General features: G+C 41.4%; 1 long non-coding RNA gene across 1 annotated transcript in view; it reads right to left on the minus strand.

Annotated features, from left to right (window-relative positions):
- Positions 1 to 1,426: 1,426 nt before the first annotated feature.
- LOC121692333 overlaps positions 1,427 to 12,976 on the minus strand; it is a 14,595-nt gene continuing 3,045 nt past the window's right edge. Inside the window, exons 2-3 of the long non-coding RNA XR_006025251.1 lie at positions 3,623 to 3,629; positions 1,427 to 1,437 (exon numbers count right to left, since the gene is read on the minus strand). This is a non-coding gene — a long non-coding RNA (uncharacterized LOC121692333). The remainder of the gene's footprint in view (positions 1,438 to 3,622; positions 3,630 to 12,976) is intronic.

The raw sequence follows: 12,976 nt of genomic DNA on the forward strand, positions 1-12,976 counted from the left end.
TCGTTTGAATTACTCGCTGATAGATATGCCACGCATGTCAGATGAAAGAGGAGACACAGAGCTATCATTTGATACCAAGTACATCCTTCTGGGTTATAAAACAGACAAAGTGACAGAAAAATAATAACTTCATATAGCTGGACTTACCCAACGTTTTTGTCTGTTTTTGTGGCAAAGCATCTTTATAATCCAACGCTATCGTGTGTTTGTCTATGGCAAAGCATGTTCATAATCCGGTTTTGAGATAGCAAATTTCTGCATGGCATCCAATTCAAGGCTCACGTTGCATCCTGATTTCTTCAACAAAGAAACACCTTTTTTGCCTTTACTTTGTTCATGGCAAGGCAGTAAAAAGTTGAGAATCCTTATGAGTGCATACACCATAGGCATACATTCTAACACGCAAACTCAGGTCAAAAGGTCATCACTAAATAAAAAATGGCATTTATTTCTGTAAATCACACACCACATATTTCTGTAAATTGTTCAGCCCCAGAGTATCCCTCCAACATGGCAATTATATTGCCCGATTCAGGACAGTCTGCCCTACACACTGCATGTAGAGCTATGAGCTTATGAGCTGAGATACATGTCAAAATATAAGAATTTTTATAATATGCTTTTTTATATTTTAATTCTTTAAAAATCAAAATAAAATCAATGCTAGTACTAATACATGAAATGACAGATCTGGATAGCCTAGACTCTGCTGAAAACAGACAATATGTAATATGTGTGTGTGGCACTTACAATGACCAGAATAAATCCTTATGAATAAAGGTAGTGAAAATGCCCTAAAAACAGCTTAGTGTTCTAAGAGTTAAAGACAGGTTGCAATAGCTAAGTGAAAGGCAAATGTTATTGAAGATGTCATTAAAGGAATGCATCATGGTCTGAAACATTCATTAACAATGTTACCATCCAAAGATGCAGTTAGAACGGTGAAAACAAGTACATATTAACAACAAGAGCATTATTTAACAATTGTTTAGTTAAAGCATAACTTGGATGATCATAACAACGCATAACTATCCAAAAATGTTTTATCACTAAATCCCTTAACTGTCCACGTTTGTGACAGGCCAGCAGTAGGCTATAGCTGATTGTTTTCTGTGCTAACGTTACCAGTTAGCCATGAGTATTTGTCATACTATGTAGCATTCAGTAGCCTACACTAGCCTTACCATCTTTTTTTGGAATATGAATGTATGGAACTGGTCTTCCTGCTTTGATCCTAACTTTTGCACTGTATTTGAATGTATAAAAGATGGACATTGTCCTCTGATTCCATTGTACTCTTTATTTCACGAGCAAAAAACAAGCCTTCCGTTCAACACAATATTCTTAGCTGTATGACTGCAGATAACGTTCTTGCAGAGTTGCCGCTAAAAACAGCACCCCCTATCGCAATTGAAAATTACTGTACGGAGGAGCTTCCTCCTTTGGCCATTGAAAACGATGTGATTCATAAGCCGCTGTGGTCTGAAGCGTTTATAATGGAATTCAATGAGGGGCTTGAGGAGGAAGCTCCTCCATACAGTAATTATGACCGCCGCTTCGGGCGGTCATATAGGTTTAGACAGATTTTTATTTTTATTTTTTTTTCGCATGTCCAAATTTCCGTCAAGGATTCCCGGGACACTGAAAGACCGGGGTAGACGAAACTTGGTGGGCATGTAACCCCATATGGATAGCATGGAACCATCGTTTTTCGTTTTGATCTGTAGCCCCCCCGCTGGACTGCACTGCCCGAAAGGAGGGTAGGGCAGACACAGTTTTCTGTGAATATTTCGAGAACCGTAAGGTTTAGGAGGACCATTTGTTTGTATGTTGATCTCAAGGGGCCATGTCAACCCATTCCACAACCACTCATTTCATGTATAGCGCCACCTAGTTAAACACAAAAAAGTAAAAATGAGGTGTTGTAATCGCAGGTATCTGTGACCTAACATAGTCAAAACTGCACGCAATTGGAAGTGTAGGATCATTATGACACCCTCTGAATGCACGCCAAGTTTCGTGTAATTCCGTTCATGGAGGGCCACACAATAAATTAATTTATGTTACTATACACCAACTGTCCTGTAGGTGGCCGGAGACAGTTTTCTGTGAATATCTCGAGAACCGTAGGGCCTAGGAGGTCCACCTTTTTTTGTATGTTGGTCTTAAGGGGGCATGTCAACCCATCCCATTACCACTTATTTCATGTATAGCGCCACCTAGTTAAAAATTAAAAAGCAAAACATTAGGTGTTTTCATCACAATATCTCTGGCTGACATGGTCAAAACTGCACGAAATTGAAAGTGTAAGATCATTATGACACCCTCCGAATGCATGCCAAGTTTTGTGAACTTTCGTTCATGGGGGGCCTTACGATAAAATAATTTATGTATACATTTAGTGACCGTACACCAACAAGGATTCCCGGGACACTGAAAGACCGGGGTACACGAAACTTGGTGGGCATGTAACCCCACATGGATAGCATGGAACCATTGTTTTTAGTTTTGATCTGTAGCCCCCCCGCTGTACCGGACCCCCCGAAAGGAGGGTAGGGCAGACACAGTTTTCTGTGAATATCTTGAGAACCGTAGGGCCTAGGATGACCAATTTTTTCCGTATGTTTGCCTCCAGGGGTCATGTTAACCCATTCCATGTGCACACATGTGCATAAACAGATACACACGCACACACATACATTCACAGTAATCATACGTATGACACATACTCACACAGTAGACATGTACGCATGCATGCACATGCACAAACACACATACGCAGGCGAACACACAAGCACGCACACACACACACATAAAGATAAACGTGTACACGCACACATGCACACAATTCAAGAATTTCTCAGAATTATGAACAGGCAAGATGCGGGTGGGGTTGTATAAAATTAATTTTACATGTGAAATCTATGAACTAATCATGTTTTGGTACTTGTGGTCTAGCAGATACCAGTGAGAATTGAGTGTGGATAATGCAATTTAGTGAGACAGTTAGAATCATACAGGCCATTCAGCGTGATTTATTTTTGTGGAAAAAATGTGCTGGACTGGGCGGCGGTCATATTTTGTACCACTCTGCGGTACATCTAGTTTCCAATTGCGATAGGGGGTGCTGTTGGCATTTTGACCGATTTTGGGAACGATTTTGTTCATTCAAAGTGTTCAAATAGTAATATTAACAGTAATTTATCAGATTAGTAATTCACTTTATATATTTTTTATTTTTCTCTGAAATTTTTGGGAGGGTGTTCCTGTTTACATGTTTACATGTGTACATGTTTACCTGTGTACATGTTTACCTGTTTACATATCTTTCTACCGAGTCCCAGCTGTTATCATTCTCTTTTTCATTCAGTCTCCAGAATATCTACTAGGGAGATGAGCTGTGTGTGTGAGGGTGTGTGTGTGTGTGGATAGTCTGCAGAGCTGTGTTGTCACTGCTTGAGGTGTGTGTGTGTGTGTGTGGATAGTCTGGAGAGCCATGTTGTCACTGCTTGAGATTTGTGTGTGTGTGTGTGTGTGTATGAGAGAGGGTGTGTGTGAGAAGTGTCTAAGGATTAGCATGCTAATCGCATTACATCCTCCAGCTAATGAGAGACCACTAGACCACTGACCTGAGACAACAGGACACAAAACACTCACTATCTCTTCCCATCAGTGTGTGTGTGTGTCCGTGTGTGAGAGAATGAATGCGTGTGTGTGTGTTCAGTTTGTGTGTTTGTGTGTTCAGTGTGTGTGTGTGTTCAGTGTGTGTGTTTGTGTGTGTGTGTTCAGTGTGTGTGTGTGTGTTCAGTGTGTGTGGGTGTGTGTTCAGTGTGTGTGTGTGTGTGTGATTACTATTTTGTGGTTAATCACCCAGTTAATCAAACCGCAAGGTCAGACAATCAGGCAGAAAAGGGATCTCTGTGTCTCTCTATTACACTCAGTACGCTCTATTGCACACACACACAGACAAACACACACACACTCAGTACGCTCTATTGCACACACACAGACAAAAAAACACACCCCTATGCATGCTCACACACACACACAAAACGCACACCTACACACACACACAAAACACACACCTACACACACACACCTACACACACACACAGACACATATACACACACACAAACTCACATACAGTCACACACACACACTCACAGACACTTTTGTATGCACAACACAAACGTAAACATATTCAAACACATGCTTTTCTCATCATCTAGAGGTCAGATAATCAGAACAGAGTTCCATACATCAGTCAAGATATATGCACACACACACACACACACACACACACACGCAGGGTTGATTTAACTGAAGTCATCCCACATCAGTATCATGTTAAGAGGCTGAGTTGATTTGGCCGCACTCCACACAGATGCGGCAACACACACACAGACAAACGCACACACACACACACACAGACAAACGCACACACATAGACAAACACGCACACACACACACACCCACACACACACATTTCCAGCACAGACCACAGATGCAACTGAAGACAGACAATCACAGGAATACTCATTACCATTTGTCAACATGGAGTAGCACTAACAAAACCTGATGGATCAACCCTGGAACACACACACACACACACACACACACACGTGTACACGCACACACACACACGAACTCACACTAATAGGGCTATTGAATAGAACAAACGCTTCTCATTACTTATCATGTCCTCTTTACAATCACAAACACACATCCGACATATGGGTACTATTACAGTGTGTGTGTGTGGGGGGGGGGGGGAGGGTTTTGAAGAGCAGGAAGATGAGCAGACATTAAAGAGATGAATGAAAGATGTAATCAATGAAAATGATTCAAGATCTGATATCAGTCACACAATCTGCTTTTACTCTAGGTTCACACACACACTCACAATCACACACACACATACACATTCACTCCCAATCAAACACATACACACATACACATTCACTCACAATCAAACACATATACATTCACTCACACTCCCAATCAAACACATACACATAAATATGTGGTTTGGGAATTTTGTATCTAGTTTGGGTCGAGTGCAGAGGTGTCGTCAGCCATGTTTCCCACAGCTTCAGCCCTGGATGTTTGGGGTGTAGCCCCGAATGAACAGTTGGCCAAGTTGCCTGACATGAAACCGTTATTTCCACCTTCAGATGAGATGGACCGATTTATCAAACATACAAGCAGGACACTATCCTGGGTATCCTGGGGAGTTCTCGCCGAAGCATTTGCTCAGCGAGAGACTCTGGCAATGGAAAATAATGCATGTAACTTTTTCCCCTTGCATCGCGGGGAACCAGTCACATCTGTGTATCTGATGTAGGCGGGCCAGAGGCGAGCTAAACAGATGACAGTCGTAGTGCTATCCAATTGCGTCGAAGTCCGTAATTAGTCAGTTAACCCTCTAGGCGCCACGGTCGAGTTTACTCGACAAGATGCGGCACTGAATAAAACGGCCAATTTAGTCAAATAGGGTGTCATATTTTGTTCGACCTCCACTCCACTAGAGTGGCAGTCATGTCATACGTCATCCCCGAGTCCAAAAAACGTCATGCTTTAAACAAAACCTTCGAGCTACAGCGCATTGAATCAGTGCGTGCAATACCGGAGCTACAGTGGGCAGTGCTTCGACTTGGCCAGCTTCCCTCGCGGTCCACGCGCGGTATCACGCGACTTTAATTTGTATTTTTCCAGTGACGCTGCAACGACCCAAACAACCAGCAGATGTCTCAAGTGAGCAGGGTGTCTCGTAAAAAGAAATGGAGCTGGAAAACCCTACACATACTTCACTACAGATTTTAGCAGACTGGTTTAGAAATAATTTCATAGCCAGAAATATGCCTGCCCTGCCCTAATAAAGAAATATTTGGTGAACTGCGAGTGAATCCCGTTTGGAGCCGTAGAGACGCAGGACAAATTAAACATTCTGGTTTTCTCCGAGTGCAACGATGATAGACAGACATCATCTGGACAAAATATAGAGCATATTAACCTCCGTTGCTCAGCCAAATGCCTTCCTGTTACTTCCTGTTATCACGGAGTTACAGGCGATAAACGATTTTTGATGGTCACAAGTTTACTTCATTAACATTTATTTTTTTGATTATTAAAGAGTGTTTTTCATTTAAAAGCTTGACTTTGTGCTTATTCAGTAGAGCATTTAGTGCTCTCCCCAATCCCAGACGTTCACATTGCATGTTTGTTTGTATTGGATGCAACCATGAGATACGCTTGTCATAGGCGCCAATACCTGCGATGTTTGATTTTAAATTAATGTAAATTTAGCCGGGACTGTAAGCTGGCACACGTGGGTGCTCAATGTTTTCCGTGGGTGCTCGAGAGACGGAGCACCCAAGGAAAACATCGGCTAATTTTACATTCATTTAAAATCAAACATCGCAGTTAATGTTAAATTCAGCATCTCTCATAATGTGATTGGCTATGTTGCTGTCAATCCCCTACTCCATATACTAACCACCAATGAGAGCGTCTCTCGTTAAAAAATTCCTGACACTTCCCACCTGAAGAATTAATGCAAGGCTTTGTCGGGTCTTCAGCCCCGAATGTTTAAAATGTATATAGCCCTGAATATAATTTTAAAAGTAGTCTGACAAAGCTTATTGTTTTGAACACTGGTACCTCATAGAACGTCTATAACATAGCCTAGGTGGTCGCAACTCACAAAAGTAAAGCAGATAGAAAGAACTCACAAATCTAGCCTACAACACGCAGACAGCTTCATGCGCAGGGAAGAGAGCGCGCGCACAGGTGTGTTATGATTGTTGGCTTCTGATGGTATCTTGCTAATTCACTGAACTGCATTAGGTGACACAAATGGTATTGCCTTTATCTTATAACTCCTTGTCTGAGCGACTACCAGGCCTATGGTTTTGAAAAGTCAGATGTTCCCTGACAAAGACATTCTGTTTATTAACTTGAAAAATACGCAAATTTTTGCAAACTCCCTTCATTCAACCCTTGAAGACATCGTGGTCTGGTGCGCTATGTAAATCGTTTGTCGTACCATTTAATTTCTCAGAATTTAGGTCTACTAGGCCTACAATAAAGTCATCACCAAATACATCTTTTATTTTTAGTTGATCAACCACAAAAAGTTGCATAGGCCTTCTGTGCACTGTGCACTGACAACTGTAGCAGCCCAAGGTAACCAGTTGTTGTAGATGAGAGGCAACCCCTTGTTTCAGATAGCCTGGACAACATGTTATCTGGGTGTTGCCTACGTTATTAATTGATGGTAGCCTACAATAGTTGTAAATGTATCGCGTAACATATTAGTTGGCTCAAAGAGTAGGGAATCAGGCTGGAGAGAGTCACGCGTGTGTTGCTTTTGCGGGATCGAATCCAGTTTAATGCTAGTTTTCAAAACATATATTTTTTTACATGTCTTTTGTCCGAGTGGCTGTAATGTAGCCGAGCGCTCATGGCGTATGAAAAGCGACTTCAAACCGCCTAAAACAACTTGTTTGTGAATGTCTGACAACTGCTGCAGCGCATGCACACGCAAGGAAACCAGTAGGTGGAGAAACCAGAAGGCACACAACACCGGAACGATTTTAAGGCTATTTTGGCATAGCCTATAAGCAGTTTAATTAAATGTAATGTTGGTTGTAAACAAACGGGCTACTTGGTGAGGCTTGGCCTCACAGATGCACTCGTGCCTTAAATGGCAATAAAAATCTTCTGGATATAAGGCTATTAACTGACCGTCCGATTCACGTTGGCAGGGGGGGCCATCAGACATTTGTTCCCAAGGGTCTATGAATTGTTAATCCGGCCCTGCCCCCAACGAACACAACTTTCCACCTCTGAGACAGCTTAAAAGAAGTCGAGAACTCCTAACTCACTAAGACCTACTTACTGTAGGCTGCGCAAACCACAGGCCTTTTTTTTGGGCAAGTCTGCATTCGAGGCAGGCCTTCTGTTGAAGAATTTTATATAAATCCTGCGCTAACAGTAATCCTCCTACCTTCCGCTACCACAGCTGTGGATAGCGCGGCATGCTCACGCTTTATGTCTCCTTGCAAACTAGGCCTATAGCCCAACCATTTACGTCTTCAAAAAATAACAACTTGCCAGATATGCCTTCATATCTTTGGGCTTCATTCAGCATTTTGTTCTTCCACTGGAAATGACTCTTCTTCATTTGCTGCCTGCTGCATCCTTTCTGTTTGTATTGTTTAGAAAACGTTTGACGTCTTGAGTTAACATTGGTCGTATAGTGTTATCCAATTGCGTGCAGTGAGATTTTCAAATTCCTGCTTGGTGCCGCCCCTCGAGTTGGGCCATTACGTTGTTCGTGGCCAGACCCTTAATCTTTCGGATTTGGAATCTCACTCTCCTTCATGCAGCATTAGAAGGATGAAACGTGTTGAAAACGGTCTCCACTGATAAGGAATCACACTTGCTAACTTGGAAATGAGGTTCTATGTCCAACATCCTGAACCACCCCTTTAAGCTAAGCATAACATGAGCCATATGATGCATCTTGCTATTTAAAACGCACTCTGCTAGCTGGCTGTATACTGGCTATAAAAAATGGCCAGACATCTCAACAAAGTCACAAAACAGACGATAGATCCAAGTACGGTGTAAAATCTGATTAAAAGTAGTAAGTATAAGTATATATACTCTTTTGATCCTGTGAGGGAAATTTGGTCTCTGCATTTATCCCAATCTGTGAATTAGTGAAACACACTCAGCACACAGTGAGGTGAAGCACACACTAATCCCGGCGCAGTGAGCTGCCTGCAACAACAGCGGCGCTCGGGGAGCAGTGAGGGGTTAGGTGCCTTGCTCAAGGGCACTTTAGCCGTGCCTACTGGTCGGGGTTCGAACCGACAACCCTCCGGTAACAAGTCCGAAGCGCTAACCAGTAGACCACGGCTGCCCATAAAACAGACAATAGATCCAAGTACGGTGTAAAATCTGATTAAAACAAGCGATAGATCCAAGTACGGTGTAAAATCTGATTAAAACAGGCGATAGATCCAAGTACGATGTGAAATCTCATTTGCACTGTCACAGAACGGCAAACATCCAGAGCTTCGATTTAATCCCAAATATGTCGATTTAATCCCAAATATGTCGGGCAAAGAGTGGAAGTAGTGAATCACACAGGAAAATACGGAGCATTTGTTTGTATCCCACTTTACTACCAAGGCTGTGTGTACCCATCTCATACGCATCTCATACGCATCTCATAAGCATCTCATACGCATCTCATACGCATCTCATACCCATCTCATACGCATCTCATAAGCATCTCATACGCATCTCATACGCATCTCATACACATCTCATAAGCATCTCAAATACGCATCTCATACACATCTCATACGCATCTCAAACGCATCTCATACCCATCTCATAAGCATCTCATACGCATCTCATACCCATCTCATAAGCATCTCAAACGCATCTCATACACTAACCTCGGTGAGTTGCACAGTTGTGAAAACAAACGTTAAGGGTTGTTTTAAGGACATGTTTGTGCATACATGTAGCCACCAACTCTAAACGAGTCAAAAAGTCGAGACAGGACCCATCATCTCAGGGTCTCAAAGTGCTAAATAGCGGAATTATCCTTTAATCAGCCTCAACTCTTTACTGGCATCCTCCTGACTATCACCATTACTGTGACTAGTAAGAGAGCATTTACTGTAACAGTGACTAATAGTGTACACACACACACACACAGAGTGTAGCTGCTGTAGAGGGCAGCTGAATAAATAAATAGGCTAAGAAATATAAATACAAATAAATTAGTTCATGAATACATACATCAAAAAATAGTTAAGAAGTAAGAACAATTTAATGTTAAAATATATACATATTATTTGTGTGTTCATTTCATTGGAGTTTTAAGTCTAAGCCAAGAGTGCGTCATGACTCTGAAGCTAGAGACGGTGTCAGGGCTTTTGTTTTGAAGGGATCGGTACCGTTTGGACCACGCAGTTTGAGAGCGTCTACAGTATGCAAGAAAGTTGGTGTATTTCATACAGTACATGGACATTACTATTTGTGTTTAATGAAGATGCGTTGCGTTTAAGTGAAGACCCGTTGGTTTATTTCTCTCAAGTAAAAGCGGCCAATGAGGTACAGTTGCTTTCTTGCTGTTATTTTTGTTTTAATAGATGTTAATGCTAGCTTGACAGTTGTGTTTGTCGTTAATCGTAAGGTTATTTACGCTATGTATGTGGTCTCTATGAGAATGTAATTTCTGTTTTCATGTATTTCTGTTTCTGTATGTTTAGTTCTCACGGCACGCCTTTGCACATACGTGTGAATAAATGCCAGTAAATAGTAAAGAACGACTTGGTTTCGTGATTTCGACTTGAGAGGAGTAACACAGAGGCTCTCACCCATGTACACACAAAGCCACATACAGTGGAGTGCAAATTGTGCATTTGTGTGTGTGTGTGTGCGTGTGTGTATGTGTGTGTGTGTGTGTCTGTGGTTCATGTCTGCATACATGAATAAGACGTACTTATTTATTTGTGTGAATGTTTACTCTCTGTGCACTCCGTGTGTGTGTGTGTGTGTGTGTTTCTGCATTCCAGTGTCCAAATGCGTAATGTCTGTAGAGGTTCATGGTGAGCCTTAGGCAATGGAGGGAAACTACTGCAAGCTGGATTTCTATCCATGTGAATGTATGTGCACGTGTGTGTGTGTGTGTGAATGTATGTGCACATGTGTGTCTGAGTGTGTGTGCATGTGTGTGTGTGTGTGTTTTCATGTGGGCGTAAATTTGCGTGGATGTATGCACGTGTGTATGTGTGCATGTTTGTGTGTGTGTGTGTGCGTGTGTGTATGCGTGTGTCTGTGTGTGTGTGTGTGAGAGAGAGAGAGAGAGAGTATGTATGTAATGACCACATTGCCCTTTTACACCAAACTACTAAACATCTGTGATGACATTGATAGTGACACTGTGTGTGTGAGTATGAGTGTGTGTGTGTGTGATGGAGCTTCAGTAATCCATACAGTGCTATATGGAATCCAATTATAATCTCTCTCTCTATCCCTCTTCATCTCTCTATCCCTCTCTCTCTCTCTGTACCCCTCCCCATCTCTATCTCTCTAACTGCCCTGTGGACTAGTACCTCCTGTTCTATGGACTAGAACCTGCTGTTCTGTGGACTAGTACCTGCTGTTCAATGGACTAGAGCCTGCTGTTCTATGGACTAGAACCTGCTGTTCTATGGACTAGTACCTGGTGTTCTATGGACTAGAACCTGCTGTTCTATGGACTAGTACCTGATGTTCTATGGACTAGTACCTGGTGTTCTATGGACTGGTACCTGGTGTTCTCTTGCTGACAGTATGTGGCATTGGAGTTATATTACTACTAGGGCTGTAATGAATCTAATTATTTACATACTCTGTGATTAATTATTCTAAAGTAATCTAATTATTTACATACTCTGTGATTAATTATTCTAAAGTAATCTAATTATTTACATACTCTGTGATTAATTATTCTAAATGAATCGCATGCATCCATTTTTGTTATTAACATATTTTAAAAACAATGGCAGGTGAGTGAATCAATGAAGAGCCTGGAAATAAATGTAACCTTCTTCAACATACTTGTGATGCCATTTTGTCTCAAGTGTGCAACAGATGTAGTTGATTTAGTAAGGGAGTTTGTTGGTTAGTTAGTTAGTCGGTCATTGGGTTGGCTAAGTAAACAATACGTTAGCAAAGTTAACTTTGACAAGGCTGGCGGCTACCATTATTATCATCAAGAGGTGCGCTAACTCAGCTAGCATTATTATCATCGAGAGGTGCGCTAACTCAGCTAGCATTATTATCATCCAGAGTTGTGCCAACTCGTACCTCTGCATCGTACTTTGCATTGATGTGATACTTCAGACTTGATGAACAGGAGAGGTGCAGGCTAAATGTTTCATTCCCAGGACCAAGCAGTGTTTTCTCGTCTGCCTTCTTCAGTCACGATAGCCAAACTGCACTGGGTCAAATGTCACTACGAAATGCCATTAATCAGCGTTAATTTTTGTATGTGTTTTTATATATATTATAGGCTTGGTAGATATTATAAGAACCATTTTGAGAGTTGCTAATGCAAATGAAGATTACTTTAAAGATCATTGATTATTTAAAAAGGGTATGAATAATTTTGGACTTGCCATTTTTCATAAAAAAATGCTAAAAAAGATAAAAACGATTATTTTTTTGAAGAGAAAATCAACATTACATCAATATTTGCCAGGAGTATGAATAATTTTGTTCTTAACTGTAACTATAATATAATGTGTGTGTGTGTATATATATATATATATATATATATATATATATATATATATATATATAAACACAGTATAAATATTTAAAAGCACACTGCCATTTAAAGGCATCACACACACAAACACTCACTATGTGGGAGAGAGGCAGACAGTAAATGTGGAAAAATAAGAGACAAAATGGATGTTTTTAATCTCACAGCATTTAGAGTAGCTTCCCAATCTTCAAAAAGAGAAGAGTAGAGAGTAGAAAGATAAGGAGCCCCCCTCGCACATACACACACACACACACACACACACACACACACACACACTGTGTAACGTCTCTTGGTTCTTGTTCTCAGCTGGTCTCTCAGTGAAGTGCTTTCTATGTGCCCAGCGTTTGCTGTGTTTCTGTCTGTGAAGATGAAAGACTAGAAGGACAAAGAGACTAGCTGAGCGCATCTGACCACTCACACTTACACACACACTCTCTCATACACACAAACACTCACACTCTCACACACACTCACACACTACTGCACTCACACTCACATACTGTACACACATACGCTCGCACACACACACACACACATATGCACATACACACACTATCACACTCACATACTGTACACACACATGCACGCACACACACTCGCACGCACACACACACACACACACATATACACATACA

This window comes from Alosa sapidissima, chromosome 2, assembly GCF_018492685.1.
Source record: "Alosa sapidissima isolate fAloSap1 chromosome 2, fAloSap1.pri, whole genome shotgun sequence".
Lineage (NCBI taxonomy): Eukaryota > Metazoa > Chordata > Actinopteri > Clupeiformes > Clupeidae > Alosa > Alosa sapidissima.